The sequence below is a fragment of the Paramormyrops kingsleyae genome, chromosome 7 (genome assembly GCF_048594095.1).
Source record: "Paramormyrops kingsleyae isolate MSU_618 chromosome 7, PKINGS_0.4, whole genome shotgun sequence".
NCBI classification, from domain to species: domain Eukaryota; kingdom Metazoa; phylum Chordata; class Actinopteri; order Osteoglossiformes; family Mormyridae; genus Paramormyrops; species Paramormyrops kingsleyae.
Genome location: NC_132803.1, coordinates 18715276 through 18732324, shown reverse-complemented (window position 1 = coordinate 18732324; position 17049 = coordinate 18715276). Strand labels below are relative to the sequence as shown.

General features: G+C 37.0%; 1 long non-coding RNA gene across 2 annotated transcripts; it reads right to left on the bottom strand.

Annotated features, from left to right (window-relative positions):
• Window positions 1–620: 620 nt before the first annotated feature.
• Window positions 621–16150, bottom strand: LOC140592112 (uncharacterized). Of its 2 annotated transcripts, XR_011992385.1 has the most exons (5): window positions 15490–16150; window positions 9684–9780; window positions 7049–7168; window positions 2727–2789; window positions 621–2600 (listed from the first exon to the last, which is right to left on the bottom strand). It is a non-coding gene; the product is annotated as an uncharacterized lncRNA (long non-coding RNA). The 2 variants fall into 2 exon arrangements; XR_011992386.1 differs by lacking the exons at window positions 621–2600; window positions 2727–2789 and adding an exon at window positions 5379–6803.
• Between the last annotated feature and the right edge of the window lie 899 nt (window positions 16151–17049).

Genomic DNA, 17049 nt, shown 5'->3' with positions numbered 1-17049 from the left:
CTGAAACATGACAGTTATAAGTTTTAATCTTACAAAATAATTATGCTGGTTTAATAATGTCCTTAAAATATAAACACCCAGAGCCGGCCAAAAGGGGAAACTTGCCCAATAATAGTCTAAATATGTTATTAAATATTAGAATGGATAAATTATTAAATCTTGTTTTTTTCATAGATTGTATGAAGCCAAATTTAATCTGAATACGTCATTTTGACTAAATATTCAGATTGTAACGTTACATGTATTCATCGTGTAGCGTTTGGTACATCATTTTCGGTTTGATATTCACAATCGTATGACATGAGCAGTCCATGGTAGATGCTCAACACAGAAAACATTATGCTATTTATGGATGTGAGTTGGTTACAGCTAATTATAGTTGTAGTCAGTCATAATCATCGGTTTGGGAACATTTTAGTTTCCCAATTGAGTACCCCACCACTGGAGAAAGAACAGCTGATAAGACCTGTCGGCTCTGTTATGCCGAACTTGGATATGTTGCTGAAAACACAAGCAATGCTAACCCATTTGAGATGACATCATCTGAGTGTGTGTATGACCTGAGCAGAAACAGCCTGTGAAAGTTACACCCCCCCCCCCCCCCCCCCCATAGCATCTAAGGCGCTTCTGCCAGGAAATTCAGACTAGGCCAAAAAACTACAGCTGTGGGGGCGTTTATAACTTCAGATATGTGGTTGCGTTCGCAGCTTCAATAAGAAATCATTTCAAAATAAATTGGGTTTTCCCTGCTGTACCAAAACTGCACCGAACCATAAATCCAAAACCGAGGTTGGTACCGAACCATCAGTTTTGGGTACTATTACACCCTTATTAAATATTAATTTCAAACACACTTAATCTAAATCCAGTCTTGAACATGTGATCACATAGCCTAAGCTAATGTAACCTGCATAACCACGCTACTGTTTGGTACTAGCTAGTCCAAAAATACAGGTAGGTCACATTGTGGACTGTCAGTGGTATAGGAGTTATTATTCTTTGTTTTAATTGCATCTGTATTACAATGACTAAGCATCTACAAGCACTAGGCTTGGGCAGTATCTATTTTCATACCATCATACCTTCTAGTCATTTTACACTGGTATACAGTAACAGTATATGACGGTATTTTTCCATCCATCCATTTTCTGAAACCGCTTATCCTCGTCAGGGTCAGGGGGGGTCTGGAGCCTATCCCAGAGGCTATGGGCGCAAGGCATAAAAAAAAAAAAAAAAACATGTAATCATGTAGGCTACTGTAAACTGCGGAATCAAAGTCAGCCTAAACAGGCTTATCAGTGTTGAAGTGTTAAAGCTCTTACCCTTCATGTATTGACACCGTCGCTGTTCGATCTGCAGCCACATGGGCACCAGGTTTCACATATGCTGCGCATGCTCCAGCAGTTAGCAGTCCATTTTGTTTTTTACTCGTGAGCTTCCAGTCCCCACTAACACTGTGCACTACAGTACGTCCCCTCTATTAAGCACCCGCCCCCTTATTAGTTCAGTAGATAGAAGAGCGCCTGTATCACAGTAGAAAAAATAATACCTTTGGGATTTCTAAATACCTGGGTATACAGTAACACCGTCATACCGTCCAAGCAAAACAGGGACAATGATTTCCATTATTTGATTTATGTTGGCATTATCTGGGGCCCCAAATAAGTTGAGTCACCCTGGATCCCGCCCCTCCTCAGAGACTAAACATGGTATTCTTATAAACTTTGATATCTCATTTATATCAAAGTTGGTAATTCAAAAATAAAAATTAAATATTTCAGTTATAAAGGTGAATTTTATTCATATGACATCCCTTGACTCATGTCTTCCTGATGGATGTTGTCATTTAAAAATGTTTCTGGGAAGCATTTTATTAAAAGCCCACCACGCAAAATTAGATGACTAAGAATGTGGGGTAACATTCAGAAGAGAAAATATATCTTCCTCAATCACTGAATTAATGAATCTATATAAGCCCTGCAGATGTAAATAACTAATAGTTATGTTTGTACAGCTCATCAAATTAGAGTATCAGTTATATTTGTTGGTAATAATCGTTCAATATAACTATTTTTTAGGTGATTATACGAATACATTTTAATAATATATTAAGTAAACTGGATAGTTGGTATATTATAACTTTTTTCTTAAAATTCAAAAGAATAATTCCATAACATTTTTGGTACAAAACAGCTGAGCATAGAAAATACTATCCTAGATAATTATTTGTTTCTTCATTCATTTTTAAATTTGTTTTCCCAATAAAATTATAAGACACTTAAAAATTACAATGTATGACAATTAAGAATATAGCTGTGAGTCTGTTGATATGTAGAAATAATCAACTGTTATGCTACATTGCTTCCTACCAACGAAAGACCTCTCTTTTGGGCAATATGCATTTTAGCTTTTATGGTGTGATCCTGGCTTTTCTTGTCCTGTCCTGTTGTACTGTTATTGTTGTTGCCTTTTGAACTTAGTACACATCCCAACAGACAAACTGGGACAAAAGGTAGCCTCATCAATCACAGTTAATCTTCAGCTCTTCTGGTTTCGTACAGTACAGCCCTCTGTATATTGTCTGAAGATCACAGAAAACACTGGACACACATTAACAGAACATCATGACCCAGTGAATGGATTTTTTATCCAGCACAACAAATATCCTGTTCTAGTCTGTACCTGATTGTATGCTCTTTTATGCTTATGAGGTCAGATGCTCTTACCTCTATAGGAGGGACATCTGCCAATGCTTCCTGGCTGAGACAAACCACAGGAAACCTTTTAACCTGTCCACAAACATATTTTGCTTTCACCCCTTCAGCTTGTTTTGTTCATTTTATTTACAAGGCAGGTGTTTCATAATCATTGGACAATTTAATATGGTCAAATCCTTGAGTAGTAAGAAACAGAACAACTAGACAGCCTAGTCATATGGATAATTTATTGTTTTTTACCTCAATAGAACCATCTGGTGACTGGAACAAAAATTTACGTTTTGTAGAACTGAAGTGTTTTTTTCTAGATAATTGTTCTTTCAGGAGAACTGGACTGGTCCTCCTGGACTATAGTTACTGTGTATGGTATAGTTTGTTGTGCGGTTTTAGCTTCTGTGATATTATTTGGGCTTCAAGCTGGTCCATAAATCAGAGTTACTACCAAATTATCACTAAAATACAATTTATAAAAACTTAACAATTTATAAAAACTTAAAAATACACATTGAGTAATAGATAAGCATTTTTTTCTAGAAGGGTCAATTATGATCTGTCCACAAAGATTTCAAAATTAATGCGCTCCACAAGAAGATTCAGCCTTTGAAGAGAGAAAAGAGAGTTGCAACATCCCTGAAGTGTGATACGTCACACGATAGGGCTTCACTGTGGAATTAAGTGACGGAAAAGTTTGGTAGAATTATTCTGCAGCTGATTGCCCCAGGGATCAATTAAGCATGTTGACTTTCTTTCTCTTAGGAAGTCATACGGATGCAGTGAGTGCATGCTTCATGCTATATAGGTCACATATTTTTCAACTATATAAATGTTACATTATACTTTGAATACTTTGATGTAAGGTTCCCTTGTTCGGGTATATAAATAGGATAAATAAATCTCTGCATAGTTGTGGAACAAAAGGGAAATAGGTTTATTATAACCCGTGGCAAATAGTTGAAAGGAGTTGAATTTCCATAAAACCAACTTGAAGTGTTAGGCAGTCTTGGAAAAATACACAGCCCTTTCTCAAATACACTATGTTTGACTCCTTAGGAGGAGAATGAGTATGAAAGTAATGGACAGTATAAGACTGTTTTTTTCTACTAAAGAAAAATATGTGTATTTCCTTACTCCATGTCATTCAATAAGACAACTACACAGAAAAAGTAAGCAAATGATTTATAATAAATAATAATAATATCTTCCATTTATAAAGTGCCTTTCACAATCCCAAGGACGCTTTACGCACAATTTTTCTTTTATAGAAAGAAGAGAGGTCTGTGAATGCTCAAAGATGCTGTTAGTTGTATTTGAAGAACACTCCTCTGTGTTAGGAGAAAGAGAGATCATCATCATTACCATCGTCATCATCATTATTATTGTTTTATTACTTTTAATAATAATATTCACCACTGAATATGTTCTCTTCAAAAACAGCATTCTTCAGTTGAAGAGTTGAAAAGTTTACTTGTTTTCTACTCAGGCCTTACTATAAGTGAATGTTGTACAACCACATAAAATTAGCACACAGTTCATTATTGCAGACTGAATCATTATGAGCTTGTTAAATCGCCATTTGTTCATTCAGTTCCCTGAAAATGACGATTATGTGAAAATTTGTGATGGTAACAAAACAAACAGGTAATATATGATATATGACCTGAAAACATATTGATGTTACTGTGTGTTTATAAACAGTAACTGTGTGGGTGAAATGAGGATTATTTGACTCTAACTTGAATGTAGATACTATACATATGCTGGAACTGTCACAAATGTTTAATTGCTCATCAAAATATACTGAAAAGCATGATAATATATTATATCCCTATAATTTTTTCCTAGCATTTATATTTAAAGTTACCCCTAAATTTATATTTAAAATCTGGAGTTCAGATTTAAATAAGAAAAGTTATACCGATATTTGAAATGAAAAAATTTAATTCTATAGCAGGTTCTTGAATTTTCATTCTTCCTGAGAAGGCCATCAACTGTGATTCTAAGGTTATCACTCTATTGCTGTGGACTCAAAGTGATTACAACAATTACAAAGGAAATTTCCAAGCTAATACAGTTGCTGTAGTACCTTCTTTTTCGTTTGCTGCATTTCTCAATGAATATTAATAATTCCCTTAAAAAATAGTGCTCATTATTGATTTCTATGTAATAATTTGGACCCAGAGAGCTGTCTAGTGGTTGATTGATCTCAGCAGGATGTTCTGTCTTTCTGACCACAACAAATGTTCCTTGTACTAATAACTTTCGGACCAATACATGCATGACGTTTCCCTTCTACCACAAGCAAGGATTTGCAGCGTAAATGTGGCCGAGACATAGTTTATGTGCTTCCCATAATGTTTCTTCTAATGGCAAATTATCCCGTTTCTATTTCCTGAAGGGAAGACCTTGCAAATTGATGCATCTGTCCTCTGAGGTTTTCTCAGAAGCATTATGGCATTTTTAAATATTAATATGAGAGTACATTTAGCTGAGAGCAGCTTGAAGGGTATTCCCCTGTGACTTTGATACAGGCCACCAGAGACCGCCTACCTCTCTTAGCGCCAGTGATTTGCTCTAAATGTAACATTAAGAGATATGCTTTTTTAGAACAAAGGACACAGGCTCTCTGCAACCCCCCCGCCCCCCCCTTTAGTTTTGGGTTCTAATGAAATGTTTACGGCTCTCTCGTAGCTAATGGAAGCCCATCGTCTGTGGCTCTGACAGCCAGCTGAGCGCCTGGACCTGACCTCAGCAGCACTGCTTCTCTACACTGATTAACACAGACTGCATGTCACATCTCGTTATAACACAAGGCAGACGGCACTTTCCTGGGACATTCAAGAATATAATACTGATTTTCTGCTGAAAACAAAGATTCTTGAAAATGGAAGTTCTTTGTAAATGTTATGCTAAGATTCTTTCATTATTTTGGTGGTTTTATTTCTCACACAGAGGCTGTATCAATTAAGAGCTTTTTGAAAGCCTCTCTTGTTGGTATCATATTTAATGGCAGGGTTTACTGTTTTATATGACTTCATGATATTACTCTCTTATTTTTCAGTTTGGTTGGTGGTTTTAAACACTGATGCAGGGCAAAACCTGTTGAAAAATTGTGCCTATATTTTACAATGTGTTTGGGAAAAAAAAGTACATTTGAATCCTACACTGAGAAAAGAGGGAATTAAATAAATATACAAAGTGGGAACAAGCTATTATAGAAATGACCGGTTGTGTTGTCAGCTTCAGCTCTTCTAAAAGATACTTCTTATGGACTTGTTTACATGTAGTACTTCAGGGTCATTAGTTGCCATCAAGGTCACAAAATATATATATATGTCAAGAGCCACACCGTGGGACCCATGTGACAGTTGTTATAGTTACCCTAAAATAAATGAGCCCCATTGTCACAAACCTCGAAGGAAAATGTATAAATATTGATTAGGAAACTTAGATAATACACTGAACAACTAACCTCTTCTCACCCTTTTAGGGAGGCAGTCATAAATACATGCTCACTACTACTCCATGACATAATTAATGCATAATTCATGGAAAAGCGTGTTAATTATCATTCTTATTTAGCAGTGTTATGACAATACTGAGAGATGTGGCACATTGTGCACGCACACATAATGACCATTTTTCCAGCATGCCAGTTTTGTATTTATGCCTGGGCCTGAAATTATTTTTAATTACCCTTTAAGAATTCCCTTAGTGTTTAAACTGATAAATATTGCTCAGACCTTTTCTGGCAGCCAAATAAATCATTAATTTAAACTGGAAAATTTTCTAAAAGTGTCCAAACTTGCAATGCTTTCAGGTTACAGCATTTTCAACACAAACATTTAAAATGCAAAAAAATGTGTGTGCGTGTGCGTGTGTTTGTGTGTGTGTGTGTGTATATATATATATATATATATATATATATATATATAGCAACATATTCACAAATTAGATTTATTTTAATCTATCTTTAGCCATAAAGCCCTTTCAAACTCAAACCTACATCTCTTTAAATAATCTTTATACAATTTTGTAAACTGTAAAGAAATTTCAGCCTTGTCTTCCAATTCAGAGCCATGCTTTGACCTGAAATTTGTAATGAGTTTAAGATTTGACAAGAATTGTTTACTCAAAGTCATTTTTGCATATTATTGCATCAATTTAGCCATAAAGATCATTTAAATTAATTGCTCAGGCTTTCTTCGGATTACATGGCCTTGGACAAGAGCTTAATCATAGTTGGGCTACCTTTTCTATTACTAACAAAAATCTTACAATCATCATGATGACATCAAATTGAATAACTCCAGAAAAAACCATGCCGCGATCACCTTTGGAATGCTGTACAGTGGCATTGGGATCTGGTGATTGGGTTGGCCATGGTATATGGATTGATGCTCATCAAAATAATCAGTGACCACTTGTGCCTGGTAGATAGGGGTGCTGTTACCCTGAAAGGAAAAAAAAACTAGTTTTATCATTTTGTGATAGAAATGTTTTATCCTAAGATGAACATGATCGCTTAGTATTTTTAAGCAATGTTTTGTGGCCCATTGCCTGTGTGTCACATCATCGTACTCACAAAAAGCATAAATAGGTGTAATGAGTGGTTTATGCACTGCATCCAGATCATAGTATCAATACTATCCTGAGTGCACTGTGCCTCATGAAACATTATCTTCACACATTGGACTGGTTCAGTTTCCTTTTTGTTTTAAATCTCAAACTCATGCACAAACATCAAAGTAAAGAAGTATACATTTCCATCGGCAGTTACACCAGGACGATGACTTTGATCTTATTATGTACCACATACTTTGTATTCCATCCATCCATCCATCCATTTTCCATAACTATTTATCCAAGATGACAGTGAACCTGCCTGTCCCAGGAGGCATGGAATGCCTTTGTAGGATCCCAGCAATTTGTGCCCTATACTTACTCAGGTACTGTAATTCCTTAGTTTTCTCAGGCAGATATTCATATCCATGAGTGACCAAATTTCAATATTACATGAGAACATAATAGATTGTTGTTGAATGACCATTGTCTCTCTCATTTAATATTTTAATGGACTTCACAATAAAAGAAGTAATTTTCTAAAAACAACTGGCACAACAAAACCCTCCTGCTCTTTATCAAAACAGGCATTGTTCTGTATGTGGGATTATCTTTAACATGATATCCTAAAGCCAGTTATTCTCCTGCCAAGTCCTGTAAGGATTCATCCCTGCCGCGCCTGTTTCCCTGTTTGGCCAGCTGGTGTCTCTGGCCATCCTATTTCGTGTTCCCCTAGCTTTACATGCTTCACCAGTCCTAGTGTGTTCCCCTGCTTCCCAGGGCACTGTGTGGCTGCGTGGGCTGAGTGTACAGCTGAGAAGCAGGCTCCCCTGCCATCATAGGGTTACGGCTGGCTGGGGCCCAGCTCCAACTTCGGTAGATATTTTCAGTTTTTTTCACCTCAGTTTATTGTTTTTGTATTTCGGTTTAGGTGTTTGTTTTATGTGTCTGGTTTTGGTTTACCCTACCTGTCTCTAGTTTAGTTATGTAATGTTTTCCATGTTCCCAGTATCTATTAGAGTTTGAAGCTGTAGCGTTGTTAATTACCCTCATTTTTGTCCCGTTTTCGTAATCTTCAGTGTTTGGTTAATTGGTTATGGCTCACACCTGTCCCATTTCTAGCCCTTGTCTCTTGTGTGTTTCAGTACTTGCCCTTTTTCTGTTCCCCATTTGGTCATTGTGCTTGTTCTTGTGCTACTCTGTTGGCTCCAGTTTGGATGTGTGTGTTGCTTTGTGCTGCCTGCTTTCATTAGACCCCATTATGGTTCCTTCTCTGTCTTGTTTTTTCTGTAAAGCCACTACGCGGATCATGCATCACCCTGACATGCCCCACCATTACAAGTCCTTCATTATATTATGTATTTCCATAGTAAAAGACCAGGTCACTAAAATGTTAGGTGTTGTGCTAATTTGATTAACATGTTAGGAAGCACTTTACTTTATGTATTTTAAAATGAAAGTATACACATTGAAAAGATGTTTCTGTGTTGTTTTAATGGTCTCATTTTTCACAAAAGTAAGCCTTATATACTATGACTTGTATAACTGAACCAGGCCTGGACCGGCCAGCTGGCACAGTGGCCATTTTCCCAGTGGGCTGATGGGTTTGTGGGCTGGCAAAATTTATCATGGGGGACCCAAAAGTCCACAGCCAAATTTAATCCCAGTCTAGCCCTGCAACAAACTCTGTATACTAATACAATCTTATACAAATTTGCAAGGAAATATTATGAAATTTAAAATATTCAAAGCATTTATGTGGGACTATAGGGATTGAACATTAAAATACAGTTATAGGAATTTTGACAGTCAACCCAGTCCACAAGAAGTACAACATGCTGTAATATTACTTGCTAAATTATGTAATTTTTCTAAGAGGCTTTAAAGGTAATTTTATTCACCAAATATTTTTAGTATACTTCATAACTCTGTGGTTCATTTGTACAACAATATAGTACTAAATTGTAATGTATATGATATGTTCATAGTGGTAAATTGTTTTCATAAAACTAAAATAAAACAATACAGAATAATAAGAACCTCAATTTAAAGGTTTTCTTGAGTTTCTTCAATCTGTGAAAGCTTACATTGGTGCTTTTCCATTATAGCCTACAATTAATGGGAGTTTCATTGCTTATATCTCATTAAGCATAGCTTAGCATAACAATTCTAAATATGAAAAAACAATATTGAAGATAAAGTTTCTTTCACATTCATGACATCTATATGCTGCCTGTACCAAATTAGCAATAACAGACAGTATTTCATGCTTGGCCTCCATACAGTACATGCATACACTTATTGACCACTTAAGTAGTTAACAAGTTCTGCATTCAGAGATGCCACTCTTCAAGGGAACTTCATTGTATTGAGCTGTTATTTTTGCACTTGCAGCATTTCTGTTACCTTTAATGCTTCTGGCCATTCTCCATAACCTCTGTTTTTGGTTCCAGGAACAACTATATGCTTCTTGTTTATTGCACCATTCTCTGTCATCCAGACACTGTAGTACATAAAAAAAATCCAGGAGTCAAACTGTTTCTGAAATGCTGGAACCACTACATCTGGCACCAACAATCATGCAACATTTTAAATCACTTAGATCACACGTCTTAACTGAACCTCTTGACCTTGTCTGCATGCTGTATATATTCAGTTGCAGCTATGTGACTCGCTGTTTGGGAAAGCAGACTGTTTGCATTAACTAGCAGGTGTGGCTAATAAAGTCCCCACGGAGACAGCATAATATCAAATCTTTGAAAGTCAGAAGTATGGAAATCCACAACTTATAAGTACTTGTTGGGGAATGAAGCACTAAGTAGCTTGTTGTGGAGTAAACTCTATAAAAATATACTATAGACCTAATAGAGTTCATTATTTGTAAGGATGATCACAGAAGCATTCTTTTGTTCCTTTCATTCTGTTTGTGGAGGCAGTCAGCATGTACATCCTCTCTTCATGTCTACATTAAAATTTCAGATTGGGGGGGAGGGGGGCTAGCAACATTACTTCATGTTCCTCACCCATCAAAGCAGATCCCCAGCCGAAGGGCACATTAAGTCGTCAGCCTGTGTCACACTGTGAGGAGACTGTGCTGATGACATTGTACAGTAAAACGCAAATGCACGTTTAATGCTAAATGATTTTTGAAAAGTTTCATTGGTTTACCTTGTTTTATGACATGATTCTTGTTTCGTTTTAACATTAAGACCCACTTATTTTAAAAACCACACATATTTTAAACATAAAACAGCAGGCTCACCTGCAAACCTCCCCATGATAAGTGCTTGGAAGATGCAGGAATGGATGGAGAACAGCAGGCTTTTCTAGTTCATAGTTCCATTTTTTTGCTTTAGGCAATATTCCGGTTTTGACTATGGGATGGAAAAAAAGCCTGCTGGCACTGAGTAATAGTTCATTAGAGGCAGACAGCCCCTCCCCACACGTTCCACACATGAGATGCCTTCCTCACCATGTTTGTCTCTCTCATGTTGATAAATGGGGGGGGGGGGGCAGTGTCACAAGACACTGGGCAGAACATCCCAACGTGAAGAGCACTCAAATGGAATACAGCATGAAAAATTACAGATGTCCCTTAATTAAAGAATCATCATTGTGGAAAGTCCAGTTCATGGCAAACAAAAATACTTCAGGCCCAAGAGCTCTGAAGTGGTGTTTCCACGCAATTTTGGCCAAAATAATTGTGTATTCCTGATATGTACTATTCTACGGGCTGCTAATGCATTTTGGATTAAAAAAACTTTCCAGCGTATACTACATGACCTATTTATTTTACAAGTACTCTTTATTTCAGCCTGTTTAAAAGATTCACTGATATGGTTTCTTTTGCATCCAGCAGACAATATTCCGTTAATTACTTGTTCAATGAGTCAAAGATGGGGACCTTTGCCGTTTCAAGCTTTAGCTAGAGTTAGCAATTCACAAGCTAAACAGCAAGTCTGCCTCTATTAATTAGCACCTTATGAGAAAAAGGTATCTTTTGTCTAGGGTACCCTGTTTTTGGCTGATATGCCAACACTTCCATTTCACTTGGAATTTGTGGACAGGCACTGCCTGCTCTTTCTGATGAATGAAACGAAAGGGTTTTTATGTGCTGTTCATGGTTCCCTTTTTAGCAGGATAATACGAGGATGTTCTATTATAAACATGACTAATTATGTAATCCTTGAAATATAATATCAATACAAAATAATTTCAATGCATCTGTGTATCTCTATTGGCACAATAAGGTCAAAGGATGGAAATTTGATTTAAAAGTGGCATAAGGATACAAGTAACAAATACCATCCATCTTCTAACTGCCGACCCAGTATAATATTGTGATGATGCCAAGAAGCACAGGGATGACTATGGTCATGGTGTCACTGTATAATTTATACAGAACTTATGACATGCTTCATATTGTGAGAAACAGCTTTGTGCCTTGCTCCTCTTGCATACATTTATTGAAATGTCAGTAATGAGTTTCTGATATAAATGGGTATAAACAAGTCACTTTGAAAATTAAACCATTCATTTGCAGAGAACACTTTTTAACATGCAGGTGCAATGTTACAAGCAAGCACCAAAATACAATGGGAAATGTGAAATTCAACTTTCATGTACCACTGAGGTACCCTGAGCAAGGTACCGCCCCCAGGCACTGCTCCCCGGGCGCTGAATTAACTGCCCTCTGCTATGTCACGATGTCACATATGGGTTAAATGCAGAGTTGTTGTGCACTGCGTGCTGTGGTGCGTCAACAATGATCACTAATCACCAAATTCTAAATGTCTAAGGCAGTCAAAGAAAAAGATGTTTAAATGATCTTCATGTTGGAGTAATACTATGACATTATGTCATTTCAAAGCTCAGCCAATTCAAAATCTATCCTATGGTCACTCTAGTATTTGCAGCAACTACCCATGTAGTTTTTGACTCAACCAGTACCACACCATGTTTGGATAATCAATACCTCATTGAGCTATTTAACTAATGTAATTAATTACTTATTAATTGAGCTGGTAGTGAAATTTAACAAATAATCAGAATCAGAATTGGTCTATCAGAAGTAATTTTTAAACTACTATACATATGACTCTGCATTATTTTAAATTATTTCATGCATCTAGTAGATACAGCTAGAAACATGGAAAAAAGTTTTAATATAGTGTAGCATATGGAAATCTTCAGTAATATTCTGCCTGCTACTTTTGCGTTTACTCTTACTGGTACAATTGTTTTGTTAGAGCACAGTTATAGTAACAAATTTTCATTTTAAGCAAAAGAAAACACATATTCCTCAAGAGTAATTTTAAAATTAAAATATGAGATTGTGAAATATTACAGCAGTGTTACCTACTGAAACTGCAGTTTTTGCCCAGTAAAGGCATTAAGTAATCTTCTGAAAATAATCACTAAACAAAAATACTGTATTTATATGCCCACTCAGATTTTTGATAAACTACTATTCGTTTTTTTTCCTTTGCCTTAACTGTACTTTCTCATATTTCTGTAGCTTTTATAGGACCTGTTTAGTCACTTTCTGTTTGGTTGGTCAGCAAAGTCAGTCACATCACTCAGTTTACCTCAGTGCTAATTTGGATCATTACCTCCTGCACTGCGCTGACAGCAGTCACCCCTACAGATATGTCAGTCAAGTTGGGCTATTTGCCACTATTACACAGATTTGTGAGCAGAGATGGATAGTTCAAGTCCAGAAATTAAAAATCCATACCAAGATTTTGTTTCAACTAACCAGCTAAATATTCTGTGGCTGACTCTTTATACTCAACTGGACCTTATATTCTGGACCTGAACTATCCACCTCTGCTTTGGGCGTATTTAGACATAGAAGTTTCTTAGTACAACTCTGCCAGTGTTCTTTTATGCAGAGCACATAGTAGAGTCTTTGCCCCTAAGCTATGAGTCTCATGCTCTGTTAGCTGGCCTGCAAATATCCAGTACCCTTAGTCAACTGAACTGAGGTAAAATGAGGCCGCAGCTGTTCCCTCTTGCACTCAGCTCCTCATTTGTTGTTTATAAAATACCATATTGCTCAAAATCCCATAGCCGTGCTGCTGCGCAAAAAAAAAAAACAGCTGTGGAATATAATTCACATCCTGTAAATGTCTTACTGCCCTGTAACAATGGAATCTTGATGCAATCTGCGTGACTGGAGCCTCATACTCTTCTGCGTATTTTCACATATTTCCCATGGGGACATAATATTACATATTAAAGCCCAAATGCTACAATACCAAGTATGCACCGATATGCATTTCAGAAGTCCCTGGCTTTAAACTATGCAGACTTTTTACTAAATAGAAATAATCACATCCAAATATTACTCTATGGCTGAATACTGTACAGTACTCCTTTTATTGGTTTATTTTACTGTCTTTCCTATTTTGCTTGGAAACGCTTTTGCAACAGGAAACGCTTGTTTAGGATACTTTCGTTTCCCTAAAAATTAAAGTTATAACAGTATACAATAAAAAAAATCATATTTGGGGTGTGTCCGAAATCGCGCACTTGAGCACTTTTAGTGCCCGATTTTAGGGCGTAGTGCGTTCACACTGACAACTAAGCTAAAATTCAGTGCACTGAAAGTACCCGGATGGTGCACTGAAAACGGCCAGAAAACGCAGTGCAGAACGATGGACACTACTCGCACTAAACGGACGCCATTTTGACTACGTAGCGGAAGGGGAGGGACTTTCGGCAAGTTTTCAGAGTTGAATAATGGTGGACAACAACACTCAAGCCCAAGCGGAGGCAACTGCTTCATATAAATGTAAATAACGTTAATAAAATTATTTTACTGATGTATACTTGCGGTGTGTAGCCTGTCACTCTCTGACGACAGTTATACATAACATATAGGTCTCATGTTCAGCCAACAGGAGGAGGATCCTGCGTCGACGTTGAATGCGACGCAGTTTCCAGGTGGGGTATAGTAGGAGGTAAACAAAAGCAAATAAAACCACAAGGAAATTCATTGTAAACAAAACACGGCAGATATTTTGGCGCGCTGGAGAATCGCGATCAAACGCTAGTCCGTCACTTCCGGTAAGTGCAAAACGTTAGTGTTCCATTTAGGACAGCACTTACCAGTGGTAGTGTGCACTACAGAAGGAAGTGCGCACTATGCACAACATTTCGGACACACCCTTTATTTACCGTGTGCGCCTATTTATTAGACCGTCTGTAGAATACTCTTCTCGCTCATAAACCAAGCGCATATCACCTTTCGTTTTATGTGGACACTGTTAATGTTTCCAATCTGCTTCCATGACCAGGCTGCCCCTATTTATTTGCTATTATTGGGCATCAGCTCCTTGTTGGAAACTATCTATTCCTTTGAAAATGTTTCTGAACACACATCATTGTTCTGAACACGAATAACATAATTAGTAAATGTAAGTACTTTTTAAAAACAAAGTTTAATTTTACAGGATTATAACTCAGGTTAATGCCCAGTTAATGCTAATAGAAAACAAGTTCAGTCTTAGCAAAAGAGTCATAGGGAGTCACTTTACATATAAAACAATTGTTTTTTGGAAATGAAGTACACTATATGGACAAAAGTAAATGAGACACATCTCTCAATTAATGAATTCAAGTGTTTCATGCAGACCCATTGCCAAAGGTGAATAAAATCAAGCACCATGCAGTCAGGGTTACAAACGTGTGAAAGAATGGGTCGTTCCGATCGAAGAGCTCAGTGAATTTATGAGTGGTACTGTCATAGGATGCCACCTTTGCAGTAATTAAGTCAGTTCGTGAAATTTCTTTCTTTCTAGATATTCCAGTCAGCTATATGTTTAACTACAGTGGTCACAGAACATGTCCGCGAGTATTTATTCTTATGTTAGTGTACTGTTAGTATCTTGTAACACAGTGTAAACCGAAATACGAAAGTGAAATGGTAAAAAGTAAAGCACGATTTAAAAACACAAAGCTTAAAATAACGGAAAAATGTAGTATCTCTAAGATAAAATACATACTGACAAAAAATATAAAGTTTATAATCAAGTTTCACGTCTCTAAATTTAAATCGCTAGCCGTATACACACAGTACGCTAGCACACAATCTGTGATATGTAACAAACATTTGCGGAAACCTTGCATCGATATGTTTATGATACTTTCGTTTCCCTAAAAATTAATGTTATAACAGTATACAATAAAGAAATCATATTTTATTTACCGTGTACGCCTATTTATTAGACCGTCTGTAGAACACCGTGGCTTTCTCCTGCGACTCTTCAGCTTCCACAAAACTTCCCGCTCGTAAACCAAGCGCATAAGCTACACTCCCACCAAATTATCCTTGTTCACAACCAAATACTGTACTACAAACGAATATGTTGTAAATTCTACTGCTAATATATCAAGGGTAATTTCCCAGTATTTTAACTTCACTCGGAGATCTGGTACATCATACTGATATGATTAGTAAACAATAGGGATGGACCGATCCGATCCGCAGTATCGGTATCGATCCGATCCGCAGTCCAAAATTACTGGATCGGATAACGGAAAAATAGACTAGTATCCAATCCGATCCATCAGCGCGTCACGTAAATGCTTAGCTGAACTTAGCTGAATGATATGTAGTATAGGCAACCATATCATACGAATCCTACGTCGGTACAACGTAGGATTCCAAGGGTGTTGTCACCATGTCCGCGGTATGGACATACTTTAAACTCGCGGAAGAAAAAAGCCGAACTGCTGTGTGCACTGTATGCATTCGGAGCGTTTCGAGGAGTGGCGGTAGCGTTAGAAATTTTAACACAACGAATTTAATCAAACACTTGCAGAAATATCGAGAAGGATCTGGCTGCCTAACGTGCACTCTCAGCCACATGCATGCTCAGCCACAACGGGAAGTGCAACCAGGGAGTCGTTTCCTAATTGCTAATTAGTTAGTGCTAATAAAGTGTAAAAATGGTACGTTTTCGAGTTACAGTCTTGCCAATTATGAACGATATTAAATATTCTTAATTATGTTAACATGTGCATATTTATGTTGTTTGGCTGGCCTTTGTTGGTTTATTAAAATGGTAGATTTTTAACACCAGATCATGTTAATCAAGGTAAATGCTCGCCCCTTATTCTTGTAATTATTAGCATCGTGGCCGTGGTAGTAGCGAGAGCACTGATGTTCAGACCCTGTTACTTTATTTTTTAATAAAATGGAACATTTGGAGCCCCGCTACATATTGCCGAACCTACAGTTTTCTCTGAAACGGCGATTCCAAACACGTACAGGCAAGTGTGCGAGTTCGTTTCGAAAAGCCTAGAGAATGTTAAAATAAAAAGAATAAGCTGTGATTACTTAACTGAGTCAGGTTATGGACTGTATTTCTTCCTTTAGGGAATATTTGGTTGATTGTTTGAACGTTATGTACTATTGACAGCCTAGTTGATTTAGCGAGAAAAATAAAATATCGGATCAGAATCGGTAGATACTCAATGTTCTGGAATCGGTATCAGACCAAAAACAGTGGTATCGAACCATCCCTAGAAAACAACTCATAACTATCAAATCAGCCATTGTATACATTAAGAATAATTCTGAATTTCACAAGTCACAACTGAATGGTACAAGAAATTGAAAATGCTGATCACATCATGCAATAATAATCTTACTGTAATGGCAAACTTAGAAAAGAAGATTGGGCTAGCCTTTTAGTTATGTTCTATAAGGATGACCAACATCTGAATGGGCCGTTGAACAATGGATCTAGAGCTGTCTTCCTTC